At 47.9% G+C, this 22,127-nt stretch overlaps 1 long non-coding RNA gene across 2 annotated transcripts; it reads right to left on the reverse strand.

Annotated features, from left to right (window-relative positions):
• Positions 1–15,883: 15,883 nt before the first annotated feature.
• On the reverse strand, positions 15,884–21,491 carry LOC115273982. 2 transcript variants are annotated; one of them, XR_003901033.1, is made up of 3 exons: positions 21,378–21,491; positions 17,231–17,407; positions 15,884–16,184 (listed from the first exon to the last, which is right to left on the reverse strand). It is a non-coding gene; the product is annotated as an uncharacterized LOC115273982 (long non-coding RNA). The 2 variants fall into 2 exon arrangements; XR_003901032.1 differs by lacking the exon at positions 17,231–17,407.
• Between the last annotated feature and the right edge of the window lie 636 nt (positions 21,492–22,127).

Below are 22,127 nucleotides of genomic sequence, written 5' to 3' on the forward strand. Positions count from 1 at the left end.
CCTCCTGCTGGGGTTTGCCATCTGTTGCGTCTACAGGTTTCAGTGCAGGAGTAAAGGGTGACTTGGGGCCATCATGCTTGGCCCCCTTTCAGTTTCTCCGAAGTAATAGATGGAAACAGAAAATGGAGAGAAAAGAAAAATGAAATGAGTCTGGAACAAGTGAGCTAAAGCACCTCCCATATCCGCACTTTCTCCTTCTCTGTTCCCTTTGCCTAATTCTCGTGCTCCTTTTCTCATTCCGAGTCTTCCTGAAGTCTTCAGTCATGGTTTTCGTTGATTCTCACTTTCTTAGGAGGCACCCAGTGCACCCGCATCCTGTCAACTCTGAGCGTGCAGGGTGCACGCAGGCCCACACACTGATCATCAGAGAAACGGGCAAGAACACTGGGCCCCTGGGGCCCACGTGACCACGGACACACCTGCTCGGCCTTTCTAGGGCAGTCCCAGCCCGGCCGAGGTGGAGAGGGGGGCTGTTCTGTCTGCGTCTCTGTTTTCGTCTTTAGACCTTGTAGTGGTTTTCCATTGTGTCCTGTATTTGTGAAGTCCTTTATCGAAGTGAATAAAGGCAGTGTGTTTTGAGTGGGGCGGTGTGAATGGAGGGGCAGGAAGCAGACCTCGCCAGTTCGGCTTTTCCCCTGCAGCCCTTTTCCAGGTCTGAGGTCTCGGGTGGGGGGCAGGAGCGTGTGCAAAAGCCAGCAGTCTCAATGACTCCTAAGGCCCTCTGCAGCTTTGCACTCCCCGGGTTGCGAGTTTACACCCACGACCTAATCCATCAACACGGCCTCAGGTCGGTTGTTTCCCGGGACTTGCTGGGTCCGTTCACCCCAACCCCGTGTCTTCGGGCCGGCCCTCTGTGACTCTCCGAGGCCCTCCGCATGCAGGAGGCCCCCTCGGGAGGGGCGCTGGCTGCCAAGTCTTGCCGTTTGTCCACGCCCAGCCTCTCTGTCTCTGGTGCTAACCTGCCAGCGTGGGCACCTCCGCAGCTCCTCACACTTCACCTCCTTCCTTCCTCCCCACCCCTCGCCTTTCCTCCACGTCATGAGTCCTGAATGTAGCTGCCAGAGTGAGCCTTTTATAATTGTTTAATGTCTATTTATTTAATTTTGAGAGAGAGAGAGAGTGCACACACATGAGCGGGAGAGGGGCACAGAGAGAGGGAAACAGAGAATCCCAAGTGGCCTCCATGCTGTCAGCACAGAGCCTGATGGGGGCTCGAACCCACAAACGGTGAGACCACAACCTGAGCTGAAGTTGGATGCTTAACCGACTGAGCCACCCAGGTGCCCCCAGAGTAAGCCTTTTAAATCAGAGCTTTCTGGATGTCACTTCCGTCCTCCGAAACTCTAAGTGCCCCCCTCCCCCAGGAAATGACGTCCTCTGCTCAGGGCACAGCGCTCAGGGCTGAGCTCATTCCATTCCTACCCGGGTATTTGGTGTGCAGCCATCAGAGGCCGGCTTGCTGGCGGCCTTCCTCACGCGGAGAAGGAGGAGGAGGCAGTGAGTAGAAGGGAAAGGAGAGGAAGGAACAGGGGAGAAACAGGAGGGAGGTGGCCGCCTCCTGCCACCTCCCTCGTCTCTGGTGGGGCCTCCCAGGACCACCCTGCTGCTGGACAGAGACCCCCAGCCCCACCAGTCCTTTAATAATGGTAGAGCCCGTGGAACTCAAGATTTCATTCAGAGGAAGGAAGGAAGGAAGGAAGGAAGGAAGGGAAAGGAAAAGAAAGACAGGGAAGGGAAGAGGAGTAAGGAAGGGGAGGGAGGGAAGGAGGGAGAGAGAGAAAAAGAAAGAAAGAGGAAAAGGGAAAGGAAGGAAAGAAAGAGAAAGAAAAAGTAAGAAAGAAAGAAAGAAAGAAACGAAGGAAGGAAGAAAGGAAGGAAGAAAGAAAGAAAGGAAGAAAGAAACGAAGGAAGGAAGGAAGAAAGGAAGGAAGGAAAGAAGGAAGGAAGGAAGGAAGGAAGGAAGGAATGGAAAAGCAAAGAAGATCATGGAACAATGGCAGGATGGCAGTGGCCAAATGACCTGAATGGGATTCCATGATAATATTTTAAAAATCCCAAAGCACCTCCCCATGTTTCCCGGTCTGTTCTATGTGAACTGAATGTGCGGCACGGATGTGGACGCAGACACTTGCTCACGCAGCAAGCTGGGCACGCGTGCCTGGAGCCAGTGGTGCCGACCAGGTCACCAAGGTCAGCGGGATTGTCGCCTCTCATAGGAGCAGGCATCTCAGCAAGCATTTCCTGCACACCTTTTGTGCCCCAGAGCCATGCTGGGACCTTGGGGGATACAATCAGGAAGGCTCATGGAGGCGCCGCCCTCCGGGCCTCACGTCCAGGCTGTTGGAAGAGTCCCGTGTGTCCGGCCTCCCAGGAAGCACAAACCCCCAGCTCTGCAGGAAGTCACTGGGTCTGCAGATGGAGCGGGCAGGGAGAGGGAGGGAGAATCCCAGCCCGGGGCCGGTGATGTGAGCACAGTGCTCCTGAGCAAGCGTGTCTGTGGCTGGGGCGGCTGGTGGAGAACCAGGAGCTTGGGCTGAGTTGGATCCCAGCTCCCCTGTCTTTGGCAGCTACCCAGCCTCAGTTTTTCCGTCCCTAAAATGGGATGGCACGGACTCTGCAGGTTTGCCAGAGCGTGAGGGGACGGGATGACTTCCTAGCAGGGCTCCCCAAACCGCTGTGAATTCAACTCTGGTGTTCTCAACTCCTCCCCGAGTCTGACCCTCGATTAGCTGTTTACAGAATCACCCAAGGAGAGGAGGGTGTGTGAATGCCTGTTGTTCTAACTTTGTGGGGTGGTCCTGATCCACCAGGGGTGTCCTGCTGGCATCTCGGACCAGGTTTGGGATCCCCATTTCCAGGAGCTCGGGTTGGAGGCTGGCTAGAAGGGACAGGCTTAGGAATGAGGCTCTGTTGTCTCTTGTGAGTCTCTTCACCTCGCTGAACCTCACGTTCCCACCTGTGGAAGGAGAAAGCCAGCTTCCCTGGGGAGGCATGAGATGACGTAAGTGGACCTATGTGAGGCCGCAGGTGGTTTCCGCCTCCCACTGCCCTCACCCTCACGGGCCCTCTCGGTCTCTGCCCTCAGTGCTCCCCAGCGATGCTCCCCGGGACCCCACAGATTCCCGGACTCTGAGCCCGGACTCGGGGGGCCAGCCTTATGCAGGGAGAAAGAAGAGCAGAAAAGAACAGGAATCAAGGCTGGTGAGGGGCTCGCTGTGTCGCTCGGCTGAGGGGCATCTCAAGGAGCACGTGCAGTCGGCCAGTGCCCACAGCTCGGGGCTCCAGGAAGCTGGTGCTTGTCAACATCGGAGGCGGCGCTAGTGTTCATGGGACGGGAAAATGCCAACCTTAGATCACTGTTTTCTCATAATTTGTAAGAAAGCATTGCTCACACTCAAAAGCAATGATTACTTTTACTAATTTAAAAGCTGGAATGTGGAATCAGCAAATTAGGGAATGTTCCAAAATGCATATGAGATTGTGAATCTGGCGCAGAAAGTCAGCTTAAAACTCCAGACTGTTTTGAGAAACTGCTCTAATAAGATGAAGAATTACAAAGATTCCTTGTAACAGTTCGGTGATTTAACAGGCAAGGTACATGGTTGAGTGAAGAAAACACGACTTTGAAAACAAGCCTGTGCAGCATGACCCTAGTCTCTGGAAACATACAAGAAGGAAAAATGCAATATATGTGGACAGTAACACACACAGAAGGCTATATTCTGGCGAATTTCTTCCCTCAAATTATTTTAGTGTTTACATTGAGTATTCATTTGCTAATAAGAAACAAATAAGTAAATTAAAAAACAATTCTGCTTCTATGTAATTCTTGGTGAAAGCATACACTCCTGCGAAGTAGTGTCGCCAAAATAATCAAACCTGAGTCTTGGTACCTGCAGTAAATTCAACTACCAATTTCCAAGACTTGCAGCGGGGAACGGAGAAATACCTCATGGATTCCCACAGGGTCAGGCTCAGCGGAATCCAGCGCGAAACTCTGGGGAAAAGTGATCTGGCTTCTTCAATAGATAAATAGGTTGAGGAGAGATGAGACAGAGATAGGAAGAGAACGGAGAGAGAGAGAGAGAGAGAAACAGATCAGAGAGGGAGACGAAACGTAGGAATTAAATATCAGCCAATTACAGCCTGTGAAACTTATTTGCTTCTTGATTCAAACTTTAAAAAAACAAAACAAAACAAATCAAAACAAAAAAACAAACAAGAAAACCCCCACCCAGGACGTTTGCGGGACAATTGGAAAGCGTAACTCTAACTGGCCTTCTAATGTTATTAAGGAATCCTTGCTCATGGTTTTGAGGTGTGATGATGTTATTTTACAGGTGAAAACCCGGCTGTTTTGAGGCAGAGCCTAACCGTCTGCAGCCCACATGATAGGTGCCCCGTGATGTATGGGAGGGGGGAGGGACACAGGCGGGCAGGGGTCCAAGCATCGGGACCGGTCGTGACTTGAATAGTGAGCCTGGGCAGAGGGACCGCGGGCACTGGGTGCTGCCCTTTCTACCTGGGCACGTGTTGCTCTTTCCTGGGATAAACAAGTTCCAAGAAGCCTCTTTTCCCTGCGGTGACTCGGACCAGCGCCGTGGACGAGCCATCTCTGCCAACTTCTCCCCGGAGGACCTTCCTGGCCCCCCTCTGCCACCCCTGTTCTCTGTGGCTTCCCTTCCTCCTCCACTTCTTCCTAATTATCTGGAGAATGCCCGGGGCTAGACCCACTGGAAACTGGCCATCTTGGCAAGGTGCTGCCAGGTCTTTCCATTTCAAAAAGATGGATCCCTGGAGGAGCCCCGGCCGGGAGCTCTGGGAGGGGGAGGTCCCTGGCCGCCAGCCCCTGCCACTCCGGGTGGGCAGCCAGGCGCCACCTTTGCCGTCCAGGTATGTTCCCAGCTAAACCCGAATTATTAGCCTTAATACAATTTAAAAACAATTATTGAGCTAACCGGATGTGAATTGAACAAAATGAACCTATAAATATATGTGTTTTTCAAATTAGTAATTGGATTTTTTGATGATCTTTGGCGTGACATTGATAAGCTGCCTCTCATAATGGTCTAATTAGGCAATATGTAAACTTTGGCATTCGTTTCTGTCCTGGTGGCTTTTTCAAATGATGTTTGTAAAATTTGCAATTTCATATTACAGATTAAAAATTAAAAACTGCAGGAGGCTAACATTAAAATGAGAATTCATTTCAGGGAAAGCCCTGTAGACAAAATTCACCCTAATAGAATTGAGCATAAGGGGCTGTAAATCACGGTGCACGGTTACACGGGGGAAAAGGCTTGTCAAAACCAGTATTGTTGGTCTGTAGTTCTATTCACAGTATTAAACCCATCAGCAAAGCCACTTTGGGGAAAATGTGAACATTATCAAAGAACAGTAAATTAGCAAGAAATTAAAGCATATACCCTTGCATTTCCAAAACAAAAGATCCCTTCATTAAAGACCTTCCATCGTGGCTTAATATTCATAGCAGTAATTTGCATAACTAAATCAGTTTTCACTGATGAGAGACGACCAAAGTTTTCTCACTAATTTCTTTTTTGAATGAGCTCTCGAGTTTTTTGATTAAAATTTCACACCAGTAGTTGAACAGAATCGAGCACACGGCTTAGCCATATTCGCAAGTGCCATCTTTTAAAACATCGGATTAAATGCTACTTCTTAGGACGGACGGGAGGTGTTGTTCATAGAGCTTTGTTTATGTTAAGGGCGCCTACTTGCCTCCCCTGGATGCTGAGGTTTTGTATAAACGAACTTGGCGAGGGGCGGGATCAAGCCTGTGGCCTTTGGACTGGATCCTGGTCCTGTAGGTGGGTGTTGTGTCCGGTAGTGGGGCCCCCGCCCGCCAGGACAAAGTTCTCCGCCCGCACATGTGAGGAATTCCTGGGTCTCTGAGAAGGTGCAGTGACCTTCCTGCGTGCTGCTTTGCTTTAGAAAAAGGTGGGCTCCCTCGTGCAAAGAGGGGGAGGCTGGCTGTATGTACCCTGGGGACAGTGTCGGTGGAGAGCCACCGGCCCCGGGGTGCAGGGGGCATGGACTGCCCAGGCCTCTGTCTGCACCCCCCAGCCCCCCACTTTACGGTGGTCGCAAGAAAAACAAAGTGACTATAATTTGGCGTCCGGTGCTCTCCCTGGGACACATTCTCCTAGTTGTCTAACAATTTAATCCCACTTAAAAACACACTGGCAGCCCGTGTCTGGAGTGAGGTGGTGCACGCTTACTTTCTTTTCCATTTCCACCAGAGGGGCCCAGAGGTGGGGCCGTGCACCCCTTGGGGCCAGGGTGTGGGAAATAGTTACGGGACTCGAACGGGTTGTGGGGGATGTCCAAAAGACGTCTGACTGGAAGTCCTGTGGTTTGCTGGGTGGACAGCCCACCTGCAGAGCGGTGTTTGGACAGACAACTTGTCCCTTCTGCTGAGAGCGTCTCCTGACTTCCTGCGTCCTAGGTGACCGGCGGCCGGCTAGGGCTCGCTCTGGAGAGCCGGGAACTCTTCCTAAAAAGACTATCCTTCCACATTAACCCAGCTCTTACCAGTGAGTCGATTTCCTACATTTTTTCGACTAGATGTATCGCCTGATACCCAGTCTAAGAAACTCAACCATTGACATAAAAATGGGGACCTTTGGAATCCATTTTTCTAGAGCGTTTATGATGAATCTCCTTACATTCCTCTCATCCGTTGAGTCTTTCCGGGGAAATTACTGGATGCCCAGCAGCGTGCTTCTTTCTCCTGGAGACCCTGGAACGAACATTCTTTGCATGACGACTTGAATCCGCGACCACAGAACGTATTTCTTGTCTGTGGTTGTGTCTGCACGGGGAGGGGGAGCGTGACTCGGAGGCAGAGATGATTCAGACCAGGCAAAAGACAAGTTACATTCTCTTCTCGTCAAGTTATCAAGTCAGCACATCAACCTGCGGGCCTCATATAGCCCGAAACTCACTAGCAGCCAGGTGTGGATACTTCTGGGGCGGAACTTGATTTAAGGAAAAGCTTCTCCCGCTTCGGACTGGGTCTCTCAATCCATTTTCTTTTCCCTTAAACAGATGTTGTCACGCACTGGTTGGTGTGGCTGCATCCGATGGCCTCCAGAGCCCTGGCAGGTGGGGTCGGAGACAGTGGGCATCTCCACCGCTCCCGGGGGGCGGGGTAGAGGCAATCTGGGAGAAGGGAGGAGGAACTCGGAAGGGCGGTGTCTCGGGCAGAGACCTGGCTGATGGAGGGTAGGAACACAGCAGAGGCGTGGACGGAGGCCCTCCTGTTCATGGGTGTGGTATGTCCTCAGAGGGAGAGAAGACGGGGTGGGGGTGACCCTGGCCTCCCCTCCGTCGGACCTGGTGCTGGGCAAGCCTGCCTGCACTCAGAGCCTCCTTCTCCCCCTGCCCTTCCCTCCGAGTGGTGAGGACCGGCCAGTGGCACAGAGGAAAGGGTGGGGGTCGAAGCCAAGGAGGCTTTCCAAGACTGGGAGACGAGACTGGGGAGATGGTCCTGAAGCCACAGACGTCCGTGGAGCAGGGGCCACGCAGGCCCCGACTTCCCAGCCTTCTGTGACATTCCCATGGAGATATGCTTCTTCTACGGAAGTATGTGAATCGGAGCACAACCAAAACGTTCTGAAAGGCAGGTACAAAGGTGTTGAATAGACTAAGTGGACTTTTTAAACAAGATGCAGGATAAAGAGGGCCGTGATGAGACAGAAGGCAGCGCTGAGGGAGGGAAGCATCCAACGTGTGACTTTTAAGGTGAGATGGGGGTTTGGAGGTCACCCTGACGGGACCTGTGCGGTGTCCCGGCCTGCACCGGGGCGAGCAGGAGCGGGGTGGGGGGCCCGCTTGGTGCCCTTGCAGTTCGACGGCGGGCACACCCTTGCACAAGTTACGATTGTCTTTGCTTTGAGAGTTCTGGAGCAAGGCTGCCCCCGGAGCACACGTGTCTACCCTGAGCTCTGCTCTCGCGATGGGCAGCGCCCAGCCCGCGGCCCCAGCTCACGCCCGAGCTGGTTTCCTGGTTCGGGGAAACCTTCAGATCTCCGCACCGTGATGCCTGACGCTTCTCATCTCTGACGCCCTGCTAGCTTAGGAAAGATTTCATAATTAAAAATGTAAAAACGTTAATTACCTGAAGATACTTCCTGATGGGTAGCACTGATCAGGAGGGAAATTGGTGGTATTAAAACAGGGACAATTATTAGATTAAGCAATATTCATGGGAAATGTCTCTCATAAGAACTCTGTGTGTGGTCATGCGTGTTTGGTGTGTTTTCGGAGTTCTGTTCTGTCTGTAGGACAGGGATGCTTGGAACGAAGAGAGTTTGATGAAACGGGGTGGTTGGAAAGTGGGGGGGTGTGTTTCCCTGGTCAGCAAAACCCATGGGGATGCGGGAAGGGTTCAGGGAGGGGCCGGAGGAAGGGTCTGTGTGGCTTTGATGTTCCTGTGGCCACGGGAGAGAGAGGTCCTCTGGGGGAGACTCTGCTGGGGACTGGGCTGGGGTCTCGTGGGGGCTGGTGGGGTCGTGTGAGCGTCTGGGCCTGGGAGGGCCTCTGGCCTGTGTCAGGGGAATGTTTTTCCAGGCCGTGTGGACCCAGCTCTGCGGAGGTGCATCATCTGCCCCATCAGGTGCCCGGCTGCCTGGCAAACTTCCGAAAAGGGCCGGAGAGTGCGTGACGTCGGCTTCCACGGGGTCTACCTTTGGTGACAGCACTCAGCCCTGCCTCGGGGACTCATGAGCAGCCGTACGGGATTCACACCCAAACAGGCACGGCTGTGTTCCCGGAACATGTCATTCACAGACCCTGAAGTTTGAATTTCATATGATTTTTACATATGATGAAATATCGATCAAATACCTTGCTATTTTTTCCCATGATTGAAAAATGTAAACTTTATCTTTAGCTCGTGGCCTGGAGCTGGCCTCCAGGCTGTGGTTTGCCAGTGTTTGCTATGTGGGGGTATCTTTTTTTTTTTAAGTTTATTTATTTATTTTGAGGGACAGAACTTGAGTGGAGGAGGGACAGAGAGAGAGAGAGAGAGAGAATCACAAGCAGGCTCCTTGCTGTCAGCACAGAGCCCGATGCAGGGCTCAAACTCATGAACTGTGAGATCATGACCTGAGCCAAGATCAAGAGTCAGAAACTCATAAAAAAAAAAACATAAAAAAATTAAAGGGGCGCCTGGGTGGCTCAGTCAGTTAAGCGGCTGGCTTTGGCTCAGGTCATGATCTCATGGTTTGTGGGTCTGAGCCCCACATCAGGCTCTGTGCTGACAGCTCAGAGCCTGGAGCCTGCTTCCGATTCTGTGTCTCCCTCTCTCTCTGCCCCTCCCCTGCTCACACTGTCTCTCTCTATCTCTCAAAAATAAATAAAAACAAGAAACAAAAAACCATATAAGAGTCAGAAATTCAACCGACTGAGCCCCCCGGGCGCCCCCGTGTGGGAATATCTTGAAACTTTCATCGGCAAATATGCTGCTTGGTCAGCTTTTAAACTGTAGGCATTGAACGTGCTGTATTATTTGGACAAAACCACAGCATTAAAGAGAAGGCGAGAATTGAGAGGTCTTGGTGGTCGCAGCTGATAGTTCAAGTTGATAGTAACTCAGCTGTGTTCCCAAACTCCGGCTGGTTATCTCATCAGTGCCGCGCCCTTTAGACACCAGCTTATGTAAAGACTCATTCATTCACGGACCACGCATTCCTTCACTGGGCAAACCGCAGTCCAGGGTCTCATTGTGTAGCCGACACCGGGTCGGGCCCTGTAAGGTTGGGCAAACCCCCTTGTCCCTCAAGCAGGTTGCTGCCCAAGGAGACAGACATTTAACAAAGACACGCAGATGCCTGTGTCATGTGGGTTCCCAGCTGTTGTGGGGCGCCTCACCTGTATCCCGCTTTCCAGCTACCAGTGTTGGACAGCCTGTCCCCCCGTCTCTCCTCTGCCTATGGGATACCCTGTGGCAGAGCCGGAGTGCTGAGGGCCGATGCCCCATCCCCCCATCCTCCCTCGACCCAGCACTTCAAGATCTCGTGTACAAATACCCCAACTCCTTTGCTCCTTGGACGGGAACACGCTGATGTGTCTGCTTCTGCTTTATACCATTTCCTAGAGTTTCCCCCATGGGACGAATCTCTCATCCCTGACGCGGGTCCCTAGCTTGAAAACAGGCATGCCGACCTGAGAGGTGCCGGTCCTGTGACAGCCGGTGCTCAGTTTATTGGCTCAGGGAAGCAGTTTCATCATTACCCTGCGTGCAGGTGGACGAAGTGGGAGCTAGCCAGGCACAGAGGAAGCCGGGGTGTGGGGGTGTGGGTGCAGCAGGACCCTGGGCGGGTGGGGTGTCTGACCACCCCCCACGCTCAGGTACTGTGCCACGTGAGGGGGGTCCCTGATGCCCCTGCCCTCATGAAGATGGAGGCCAACTGTGCTCAGATACTAGAGGGACAGTTTTTGGAACGTGTCTAGATCTTTTCATTCTCATATTACCTTCTGGTTTCCTCCTTTGGCCTCAACACCAACCCCATGAGGGTCGAGAGGGTAAGTATTCCATATATGTAGAGTGAGTTGGAGAAACATTGCACATACATGAAGCCACTGGGCCTCTTGGCTCTTAACCGCCTGGTGTTTCTCCTGCAATGCAGGGGCTGGTGCTCAAGAAGGGAGAAGTTTCTTCTGCAAAGCCAGGCATGCTGGTCCAGCGCGCAGAGACATTCCGAGCCCTCCGAAGTCTACAGTAGTCACCTCACCCTACCACCCGCTTGCTGATACCTATGTGCAGTTTTCTGCACTTTTTCTACACTGGCGTGCACCTGCACACACAGACACACATAGTGACACCTACCCTGTTCTACAAACATGGAATTTAATGAGACGTTATTCTTTTAGAACCTACCTTTCAACTAGCATATTATGAAATGATATCTATGTCAATATTCAGACTGGATGGGTGCGCAGTATTCCATAGGTATCCTGGGACTTTTTTCAATGAGTGTTTTTGGCTATTGTTAACATGGCTGCAACAAATATCCATGGATGTGAAGTTCTGTGCATCTACGATTCCCATAGGCTCTTTATAGACGCCGAGCCTGCTCACAGACTGCATCCTCACCGCCTGCTCTTCCGGTTTATTCTCGTGCACGGGCTGTGTTTGGTGCTTTCCCCCCATCACTATCAGTCCCAGACACCATATATTTCCTTGATTATTAATAACTTGTGATCACAGCTAACACTTTCTGAGTGCATTGAGTACTGTTTGCCAAGCACTGAGTTTGATGCTTTTCATACACTGATTAATTTAGTTCCCTGGGGTCAGCAGGCAGAATGACACCCACCCAAAGATGTCCACATCCTAATCCTAGAACACTGTGAATGTGTCACCTTCCATAGTAAAAGGGACTTTGCAGATGTGATTAAGTCAATGATCCTGAGGAAGAAAGATTATCCTGGGTTGTTTGGCTTGACCCAGTGGAATCATGTGGGTCCTTAAACGATGGAAGAAGGAAGCATAATGTCAGAGTCAGAGAGAGACTGGTAGGTGCTATGCTGCCAGTGTTGATGATGGAGGAAGGTCAAGGGAGGTCAGGTCAGGTCTCTGGGAGCCAGAAGGGGGAGGGAGCAGAGTCTACCCTGCAGTTTCCAGGAGGAACACAGCACTATTTATGTCTTGATTTGAACCCAGTGGGACTCATTTTGGACTTCTAACCTACAGAGCCGCAAGATAATAAATCTGTGCTGTCGCAAACCATGAAGTTTGAGATGAACTTGTCACAGGAGCCGTAGGAGAGTAATGCATTTGCACATGATTTTCTAGTGAAAATTCTGTGTGGATCCCCATTTTATAGAACGACATGAAGTCTGTTGATACACTTAAGTAATTGGCCTCAATCAAGATAGTGAAATTCTTGGGGCGCCTGGGTAGCTCAGTCAGTTGAGCATTTGACTTTGACTCAGGTCATGATCTCATGGTTGGTGGGTTCTGTGCTGATGGCTCAGAGCCTGGAGCCTGCTTCGGATTCTGTGTCTCCCTCTCTCTCGGCCCCTCTACTGCTCGTGCTCTGTCTCTCTTTCTCAAAAATAAATAGACATAAAAAAAGATAACGAGATTCTTTGGAATTGGCCTCTGCTTCCTGCTGTGAGTCTGGGCAGTCAGAAATGTCTCCATTCCCATCTCTTCATATGTTTGTTGGCCATTTAGATAATTTTCTACTCATTTCCATTCTTATTGATTTCTCGGGACTTTTTATATCCTGAGTATAAAACCATGATCTGTCAGGCATGTTAGAATATATATTTTTATATTTTTGTTTCCTATTTCTGTTTAAAGTATGGTTTTCTGTACCACACAGTATTTGTTTGTTTCTTTCTTAATTTTTAAAAATTTTTTAATGTTTTATTTATTTTTGATACAGAGAGAGACAGAGTATGAGAGGAGGAGGGACTGAGAGAGAAGGAGACACAGAACCGGAAGCAGGCTCCAGGCTCTGAGCTAGCTGTCAGCACAGAGCCTGACGCGGGGCTTGAACCCACGAACGTGAAATCTGACCTGAGCCGAAGCCGGAGGTTTAACTGACTGAGCCACCCAGGCGCCCCTCTTTCTTAATTTTTATAGCAAAATCTATCCAGTTTGTCCTTTGTGGTATTTGCTGCAGTATTTTGTTTAAAAAGACATTCTCCCTTCAAGATTATGAAAATATTTATGTGTTTTCTTTTAATAACTTAATGGCATATTTTTATATTTAAAATTTTAACTCCTGTGTAATTTTATTTTGGTCCTGGGTAATAACTAGGAATCTAACTTAATACTTCCTTTTCCTTTTATGAATTCCCATAAGTTCTTGGATCTGTGTCTGCATTCTCTGTACTGTGATTTACTTTGCTCTGCCCTTCTCTGCACTGAGACTCACAGCCTTAATACTGTCATTCAGTAAGAAGATCCTTCAGCACAAGGCAAGGCCAGGGACAAGCTTGGTGGGGGGCTGATGCGCTACTCCGATGGTCTTATTTTACATTTCCAGTTTATGAGTAACTTACCTTTACATCTCTCTGTATTGTATGTTGATGTTCCATTTTAATATATATTTTGTCTTAGCGCCCAGCTAGCACAAGACTCTTAATGTATTTTTTTGTCTTAGTTTTTCTTTTCCTATTTTTATTTTTTGCTATAATGATCACATTTCCTTTTTACTTAAAAAGACTATTCTGGGGCGCCTGGGTGGCTCAGTCGGTTAAACCTCTGGCTTCGGCTCAGGTCAGATCTCACGTTCGTGGGTTCGAGCCCCACGTCAGGCCCTGTGCTGACAGTTAGCTCAGAGCCTGGAGCCTGCTTCCGGTTCTGTGTCTCCTTCTCTCTCTGCCCCTCCCCCTCTCATGCCTGTCTCTCTCTGTATCAAAAATAAATAAAACATTAAAAAAAAAAAAAGACTGTTCTGGTAATTTAGAAACTATGCCTATTCAAGTTTTAAAAAATGTTTTATTCATTTTTTTGTTGAGAGAGAGAGAAAGAGAGAGAGAGAGAGAGAGAGAGAGAGAGAGGAAACAGTGTGAGTGGGGGAGGGGCAGAGAAAGAAGGGGACACAGAATCCGAAGCAGCTCCAGGCTCCGAGCTGTCAGCACAGAGCCCAACACGGGGCTCGAACCCACAGACTGAGAGAGCATGACCTCAGCCGAAGTTGGATGCTTAACTGACTGAGCCACCCAGGTGCCCCTACACCTATTCACTTTCTAGGCAGCTAGTTGTGATTCTCACTATATAGATATAAATTTACAAAATCTAAAAAGCTTCATTGGTTTGCTCATTTGATGATTATGAAAATGACACATGACTACAAAGTGATCAGAAAATATCTGCAAATGTAAAAGAAGTGTAAATCACCCATCACGGTTTCTCCTAGAGAGGAGGGTTGGTAGCAGTTGGTGGTGTAATTTATAGACTGTCTGGGTGTCTGCCCAGCTAATTCTTTCCATTCACGCTGTTTGGAAGTGTTTTTTTGTTTGTTTAATAACTATCTCAGATGTCTTTCCATGCAAATAAATTAAGCTGTCTCTTCATCCTTAAAAATGATATAATATTCCATTCTACTGGTCTAAACTTTTACTGTTGAATATTGAGTCTGTTGTAAACAGGACCACAACAAACATTCTGGTTCCATTCTTTCTTTGCCATGTGTTTCCAGTTGTTTGGTCAAAGGTGTTTATTGTACTGGCTTGTGTCTTTGTTGGCAAATCACCAAGTCTAGGGCTGTACCACCTTGTATTTCCACCAGCTACGTAGAAGCATCTCATTTTTCTTACACTCTCATCAATACTGGGCTGTATTAGTTGTTTTGATCTTGATCAGGTTGGTGGTTTAAAAGGATATCTCATTTTAATTTTTCTTTCATGGATTTTTAGGAAGGTTGAACATCATTTCATGTATTTATCATCCATTTGTATTTCTTTTACACGTGAGCCTGTATTTTTCCAGCAGGTGGGAATGGTGTCAGCAGGTGTCCCTCTGGAGTGGGATGAGAACAGCATTGCACTTTTCTGTCCAATGTCCTGCCGCGGTGGGTGGGGGTCCGGGAGACAAGGGGGAGAGCCCACTCCTTAAGTCCCCAGCTCGCCAGCTTGCCGGGTTCTGTGCCTGAGCCGCTGACTCTTCCTCCAAATGGTGATTTGACTCTGGATTGTTTCCTTGGCTCTGATTTGGAGCTTCCCAGAGACGCTATTTTTAGTGTCACTGGCTTAGCTGTACCTGGCCATCGGAGAGTGACTCCGTGTGACTTGTTTGGACGAAATCCAGAACACCACGTCTCAGCTAAGACTGCCCAACGCACAGCTCCGGTTCGTGCAAGGAGGAGGGCTGGGCAGCACGGACTTGTCTGCGATCAGATGTCTGGTTCCGCAGAATCGGACCAGAATCCAGGTTACCGTCATCTTTCTCCTACCCGGTAGTACCTTACCTTGGAATGACCGGCTTCACTGCCTGATCATTATCTCAGAGTCTATTCTTAGGTTCACCCCCCACCCCTGCAGTTCATTCATTCGTTAACTCACTCAACAAATATTTACTGCGCACTTATGATGCACCAGGCAGTGTTCTGACATCGGGTTTGAATCCAGGCTTCTGGACCCTGTTCCCGACACTTCCCAGACCCCCATTGCTTCCTCTCCAGCGGGGAGAGAATTTGAGAGTACCAGATCCACTCGCAGGGTGAAAATCAAAAGGAAGGATGAGGGGACGTGCCTGGTGTGGCGCCCCACACATGGGACACGAAAATCAGCTTTTGTTGATTGAGAAGAACTATTTTGACTCACTTGTGACAAGCTGTAACGACGCAAGCCCCTCCCCCACCACGCCCCCACCCTACCCCCTGCCTCTGGCTGCTCTGTTCTGTGGAACAGAATCCCCTAGAACCCTGTGGGAGATGCGAGCGCCTCCCGATGGAGGCGGTGGTCTGGGAGACCCCCAGCTGTAACACTTGCTACTCCTATCAAATCTGGTCACCGGCCTGGGTTGGAGCAATGGGAACTTCCTGTGTTCGAGTTGGGGCTTAGGAGTCACATGAACCCCTCTTTTTGTTTTCTGTGCTGTCACACACTGAAGTTCTAGACGTGCCAAGCAGCCGAGTTTGACTTCTAAATAAGTCTCCTCCTTCTCTCTTTCCTGCTATCCCCAGGCTCCTGCCCCCTCCGCCTCCCCCTTGTCCCAGGTGCCCACCCACCTGGAAATCAAAAGACGAGGCTCCTGTAATTCTTGCAGATCTGCCTTGATTGAAGACTTGCGGAAGAGCCAGGGTGTCTGGGGTGTTGGAATAAAATTTCTTCTTCTGCCCTACAACAGATCTGCATCTAATCAAAACCCTTAATTAAAAAAAAAAAGCTCAGGTACTTAATTTGATTTGCTTATTTGCATATTGGAGGACAAAGGAAAGCGGCTCCCCAGCTCACCATCCTGCTGCAGGCCACGCAGCTGGCCCCCTGCAGCCCGGCCCATCATCGGGCTGGCCCTGGGGAAGGCAGGGCTCAGCAATGCAGTGTGGCTTGGGCTCCGGGCGGGAGGCGGGGTGGCTGCTCCGTACGTGGAAGATTCTGGAAAGGCCTTGTAGGAGGAAGGATTTTTGTCCCACATCTCGGCCTCCCATTTAAATACCAGCTTCTCTGAACATGGACTCCTTTCTCCTATACTGCGCCTGCAGGAAAAATGGAATGTGGTTGGCAGAAGCTTGAGGGAAAGACCCTGTGGGGAAGAAGGCGGCGAGGACGCAGAGGGCGGTCCCTGGAAGCAAGCTGCCTTCTGCCCGTCTCTTCCTGCCCTCCGTGACATTTGTGTTTCATGCGGGTCCCTCCGCCGCCCTCTCTGGGATGTCCCCTAAAGATCTGACAAATGTGCACCGTGTATTTGTCCTAAGGATAGAAGATAAAACCGAATGGGAAGAGAAGTTGCACTGGCACAGTATTGGCTTCAAGCAGGGCGACACAATCCCACAGGGCACCTGTCTGTCCATGCGTGGGTGGGGGGACAAGAGTCTGGGCTTAGGTCACAGCCAGCCGGGCAGTGTGCCCTCAGGCCGGCAGAGGGCGCCGCGGAGTCCAGACACGCAGGCCCGGAGGCTTCTAGCAAAGAACAGAGCCGGGGACTCTGGACGCTTGTCTGCGGGGGGAGGGGAGGAGTCTCCAGGAATATGCACAGCGATTTACAGCGCGCTTTCAGTGCTGTGCAGGAAACGAGGTGTGAAGTTAGGTTGTCAGAACTTTGAACAAGTGTTTGGGTCCATTTTATTGCCAAAAAATTGCGCTGGATAAGAGTATTTTCCCCCTCACATGGTCTAAGGGATGGCTTCAGAAGAGCCCCGTGTCGTGTCCTGTAATTTTGAATGATTCTCTTATCTGTAATAAAGCCCCAGTGAAGCACAGAATTAGTATTCTGGAAGGAAGAGCTTAATGAGCTCCAACATCTCTATCTGGGGTCGGGAGACCATCCGATCTCGCTTAAGTGTTTTAGAAGGAATTTGTGAGGAAAGATGCAGAATCTTTGGTACAACTAAATGGGGAAAAAAATACGTTAGCCTCTTCTCTTCTCCCGTGTGCACAATTAGCCCGTTTGCACCGCAACGGCTCCTATACCGTGGGTTCGACACGGGGCACTTGAGTATGAAACTTCAGCTCTCATTTCAGATATGCTGGGTTCTCTTATGAACAAGAGTTAAAGGAAAAGTAGCCTTCCTTCCGCACTTACATTTCTGGCATCAGATGTTCTGTAATATATCATCATCTGCAGCCGACGACTTTGGAAATAGCTGACTATTAGCAACTTAATTGCCCTTGAATATACAATGCACACTTGTGCAGCGCGTTCCTGGAGAGGACTGCCAGCAGACAGTGAAATTGGAAAAAATGTCCCCTTGGGTTACATCTGTATTGAAGTTTTAAAGAAGGAATAAAAGAAGATATAGCCATTAATGGAAGTTTTAGCAGGAGTTTAACAACTGTGTGTCACTCTGTTTTAGGTCCTATTAGGATTCTGGTTCTGTGTTCAAGGGTGATTAGCATCCAGCATCTGGGTAAACAGGTACTCCGAGAGCACTAGCCAAGCGTCTGACTTTCTGAATAATGGGTGTTAAGAAAGACCCTTAAAATATACATTTGAGGGGTGCCTGGGTGGCTCAGTTGGTTGAGCCTCCGACTTCGGCTCAGGTCAGATCTCATGTTTGTGGTTTCGAGCCCCGCGTCAGGCTCTGTGCTGACAGCTAGCTCAGAGCCTGGAGCCTGCTTCCAGTTCTGTGTCTCCTTCTCTCTCTGCCCCTTCCCCTCTCATGCTCTGTCTCTCTCTGTATCAAAAATAAGTAAAACATTAAAAAATTAAAAAAAAATAAAATATACATTTGATGGCGAGGGGTTCATAAGAAGCCTATTTATCAGAGTGTTTTACGAAGCCCTGACACTGATATCTGGGGTTGAATGCCAGTATGTGCAGTGTGGTTATACAGCACGCTGGGTTTAGAAATCCTTAAGTCCCCAGAACAATGCAAGTCAGAAACTTGAGCAGCCGGAAATGTGAAGCCCGTGTGTCCTTGCATTTGCCCCAGACAGAGATCTCATGTTTAGCGGCCGTATCTCCAGCAATGAGGAAATGACAATGATTTTTTTGTGTGATCTACAAGAAGAGTTAATTTAGAAGGCTGACTGGTATGCAGATTTTGACGCAAGACACAAAATGTTAATTAATGTCGTACTTGGTCTAATAAACGGTGTTGGTCTTAGGTACTTATGGGTGCAAACATAAAAGAATATTTTGAGTTCTGATGAATATCAAAGGGCACGGAAAGTGATGATGAGAAGGTAGAATGTGCTGGACAAGGAGGCAGTGCAGTAGGGGTGTTCAGTAGTTGAGTCTACCATTCATCATGTAGAAAGAAATCCTTGTTATATTTCAATGTCTTAAACAATTCTTTTTTCTAAATTAATGTAAAATAAAATCCACAAGTTTGTCTGCAGAATCCTATGGATGCTAACAGCTTAAATAGGCTCGTGTGACCGCTGCCGTAGTCAGGACCAGTGACAGTTCCACTACCCCCAAAATTTCTTGTCACTCCCTTGCTATCCAACCATCCTCCTCTCTGAACTCCTGGAAGCCCTGCTCTGTCCTCCACTGCCACAGCCTTGTCTTATGGAGAATGCCAAGTAGACGGAATCGGGAAACATGTAACTCTTTGGGATTGGCTTCCTTCACTCAGCACAGTGCCCTTGAGTGCCTTTGCGATTCATCCGCGATGCTGTGGACACCAGTCATTTGTTCCTTCCTGTTTATGATTAGTAATCTGGTTGTGAATATGCTACAGTCTGTTATCCATTCATTTGTAGAAGGACTTTTGAGTTGTTTCTAGTTTTTGGTAATTATGAATAGAACTGCCAAGGACATTTGTATACACACATTTTTATATGGACATAAATTTTCTTTTCCTTTTTTTTTTGTCAGGGAAAGAACCTAAGAATGGATCAATGTGCATATTGAGGGTATGTTTAAGTTGGAAGGAAATTTTTAAACTGTTTTTCTCTGTACCGTTTTATATTCCCAGTAGCAATGCTCTGTCTAGTTGCTCTGTGCCCTTGACAGCACTCAGTATCACGAGGGGTTTTACTTTTAGCCATTTTAATAGGTGTGTCCTGATAGTTCACTGGGTTCTAATTCACAGGTGCTCAATTAGCTAAGGATCCTGAACGTCTTCTGATGTACTTACTTGTCATTCACATAAGATCTTAGTAACGTGCCTATGTAAGTCTCACCCATCGTAAAATTGGGTTGTGTTCTCTTACTCTTGAGTCTTGGGAGTCCTTTACACATTGTGGATCCAAACTTTTTTTTGGATATGTGGCTTGGAAATATTCCTCCCAGCTCTCTGATGTCTCTGTTATGAAGACATTAATCCTATCGGATCAGGATCCTACCCTTATGTCTTCATTTAGCCTTAATTCCTTCCTTAGAGACTCCATTATTTCCCCTTACCGCGTTGACTAGGACGTCCAGGATGATGCTGAAGACGAATATTGGGAGTGAATGTCTTCCTTGTTCGCCATTTTAGGGAGATATTACGTCCTTCACCATTAAGTGATCTCTGCGGGAGGTATTTCTGTAGGTGCCATTGATTAGGTAGGGGAAGTCCCTTCTATTTCTAGTTTCCTAAGGGGTGTTTGTTTGTTTAGTCATGAATGGATGTTGAATTTTGTCACTTCTTTTTGCAACAATTGATATGATCATGTAGTTTTCCTTCTTTATACTCTTAGCATACTCTTAACTGATCGACTTTCAAATATTGGACCAGTCTTGCATTACTAAGACAAATCCCATCTGGTCACAGTACACTATTTATTTTACATCTGTTGATTTGGTTTGATAATATTTTGTTCAGAATTTTTGCATCTACATTTATGAGGTACATTAGTTAGTAGTTGTATTTTCTTGTAGTGTTTGTCTGGTTCAGTTACCAGGTCTCACAAAAACAGTGTTGAAAAATATTCCCTTGCCTTCTGTTTTCTGAAAGAGATTGTGTAGAGCTAGTGTTATTTCTTTTTAAATGATTGGTAGAGATCACCAGTGTACCCATCTGGATTTGAGGGTTTCTTTTGTGAAAGTTTTAAATGGCAAATTCAAATTATGTAATGTTGTAGGACTATTAAATTTTTCTATTTCTTCTTGAATGAGTTTTGGTAGTTTGGGGTTTTGAGAATTGATTCATTTCATTGAAAGTGAAGACTTTATGTGAGTAAAATTGTTCTTAGTATTCTATTACTGTTCTTTTTATATCTGCAAAGTTTGTCTATAGTAATGACCTCTAATTCCTGGTATTGATAATTTGAGACCTTTTGTTTTTTTACTTTTGTCAGTTGGGTTTGAAATCTCTCAATTTAATGGATCTTCTTAAAGAACTAGTTTTAGTTTCATTTACTTCTCCTTTTGTTTTCAGTTTTTTACAATTTCACTTATTTTTTTAAAGTTTTTAATATTTTTATTCATTTTTGAGAGATAGAGACAAAACCCTAACAGAGTAAGGGTGGAGAGAGAGGGAGACACAGAATCCAAGGCAGGCTCCGAGCTCTGAGCTATCAGCACAGAGCCCCATGCGAGGCTCGAACCCACAAACCGTGGGGTAGTGACCTGAGCTGAAGTTGGACACTTAACTGACTGAGCCACCCAGGCGCCCCTTATTTTGCTTATTTTTATTCTTATCTTTATTATTTCCTTCCTTCTTCTTGCTTTGGGTTTATTTCGCTCTTTTTTTTTTTTTCTAGTTTCATAAAGTGGAAGCTTAAATTTTGATGGGAGGCCTTTTAAGTTTTCTAATATAAGCATATAATGCTATAAATTTTCTTCTGAGCCACTCCTTCAGTTTTAAGAAAAATGGGTAAGAAATATGAAGTCAATGTGTTTTCAGGAAAGCAAGTTTTAGGCTGTTTCCCTCCCATCCCCAGCCAATTAAATATTTAAAAAATCCCTATCGTGCACCTGAGAAAAGAGCTCAGAGCCTATCAGATACCGTGTACTGCGTGGATTTCTATTTCTATGGCCTTATTGTGATCTCACATCTGGAATTAAAAATCATAATCTATAGGCTTTGTGTGCTGTGTCATGAGACAAATACAAATGTACTTTAGTTAGATCTCTGTGTCACTGATTTGACTTTTGCCTCCATTTTTCAGAATTCTTCGTTGCTCGATGCAAGCACACATGATCATGACCTGATCCAAAATCGGACGCTTAACCAACTGATCTACCCACGTGCCCCTGTAAGAATTTTTCTGAGAAAAATCCAAACTGTGCACTAGATTCTATTTCAATGGTGATTGTAAGAAGAAGTGGTGCAGCTGTCAGTCACTGGGGGTCTTACCTTACGCTCTTCCCGAGGATTTGCTTTTCGGGGCTTCCTTGGACAGGGGCAGACCTCTCCTGAGCACACTGTACCAAGAGGAAACAGCGGTCACACTCCCTACTTGGGACCAGATCAGGGACGTTCAGGGAGCTGAACAGTGCTTCCTGACCTCCGGCTCATTTACTTTGGGGGTGAACAGATGTCACACAAAGGTTACTGTGGTAACTATTTTTAAGTGGCAGAGGTGCAACAACCATATTTATAGTATTGAACAACCATCACCACCATCCATCTCTGGAACCTTTCCATTTTTCTCAATGGAAACTCTCTACTCCTCAAACACTAACTTCCTGTCCCCCCTCCCTGAGGCCGCTGGCACCCACGATTCCACTTTTGTCTCTAGGAATTGGACTACTCTCCGTACTTCATAGGAGTAAAACCATACAATGTTCTTTTGTGTCGGTTTAGTTCACTGAACACAATGTTTTCCAGGTTCATCCATGTTTGACCATGCGTCACAGTTCCCGTCCTTTTTAATGACTGAGTAGTATCCCATTGTTTGTGTGTGGTGCATTGTGCTGATTCTTCCCTCTGTTGATGGAGCCATGGGTTCTTTACCTTCTAGCTCATTTGGCAGCAAAACATTCTGAGTTTCCTGTCAACATATGGGTATGTGGCAGGAAAGTGCTTCTGTAGCCGTGAAGCCATTAGAAAATCTTGGGTCTAACTTATTGGGGCACCAACCATGCCTTTACAGCTCATTATAGC

The sequence above is a fragment of the Suricata suricatta genome, chromosome 2 (genome assembly GCF_006229205.1).
Source record: "Suricata suricatta isolate VVHF042 chromosome 2, meerkat_22Aug2017_6uvM2_HiC, whole genome shotgun sequence".
NCBI classification, from domain to species: Eukaryota; Metazoa; Chordata; class Mammalia; order Carnivora; family Herpestidae; genus Suricata; species Suricata suricatta.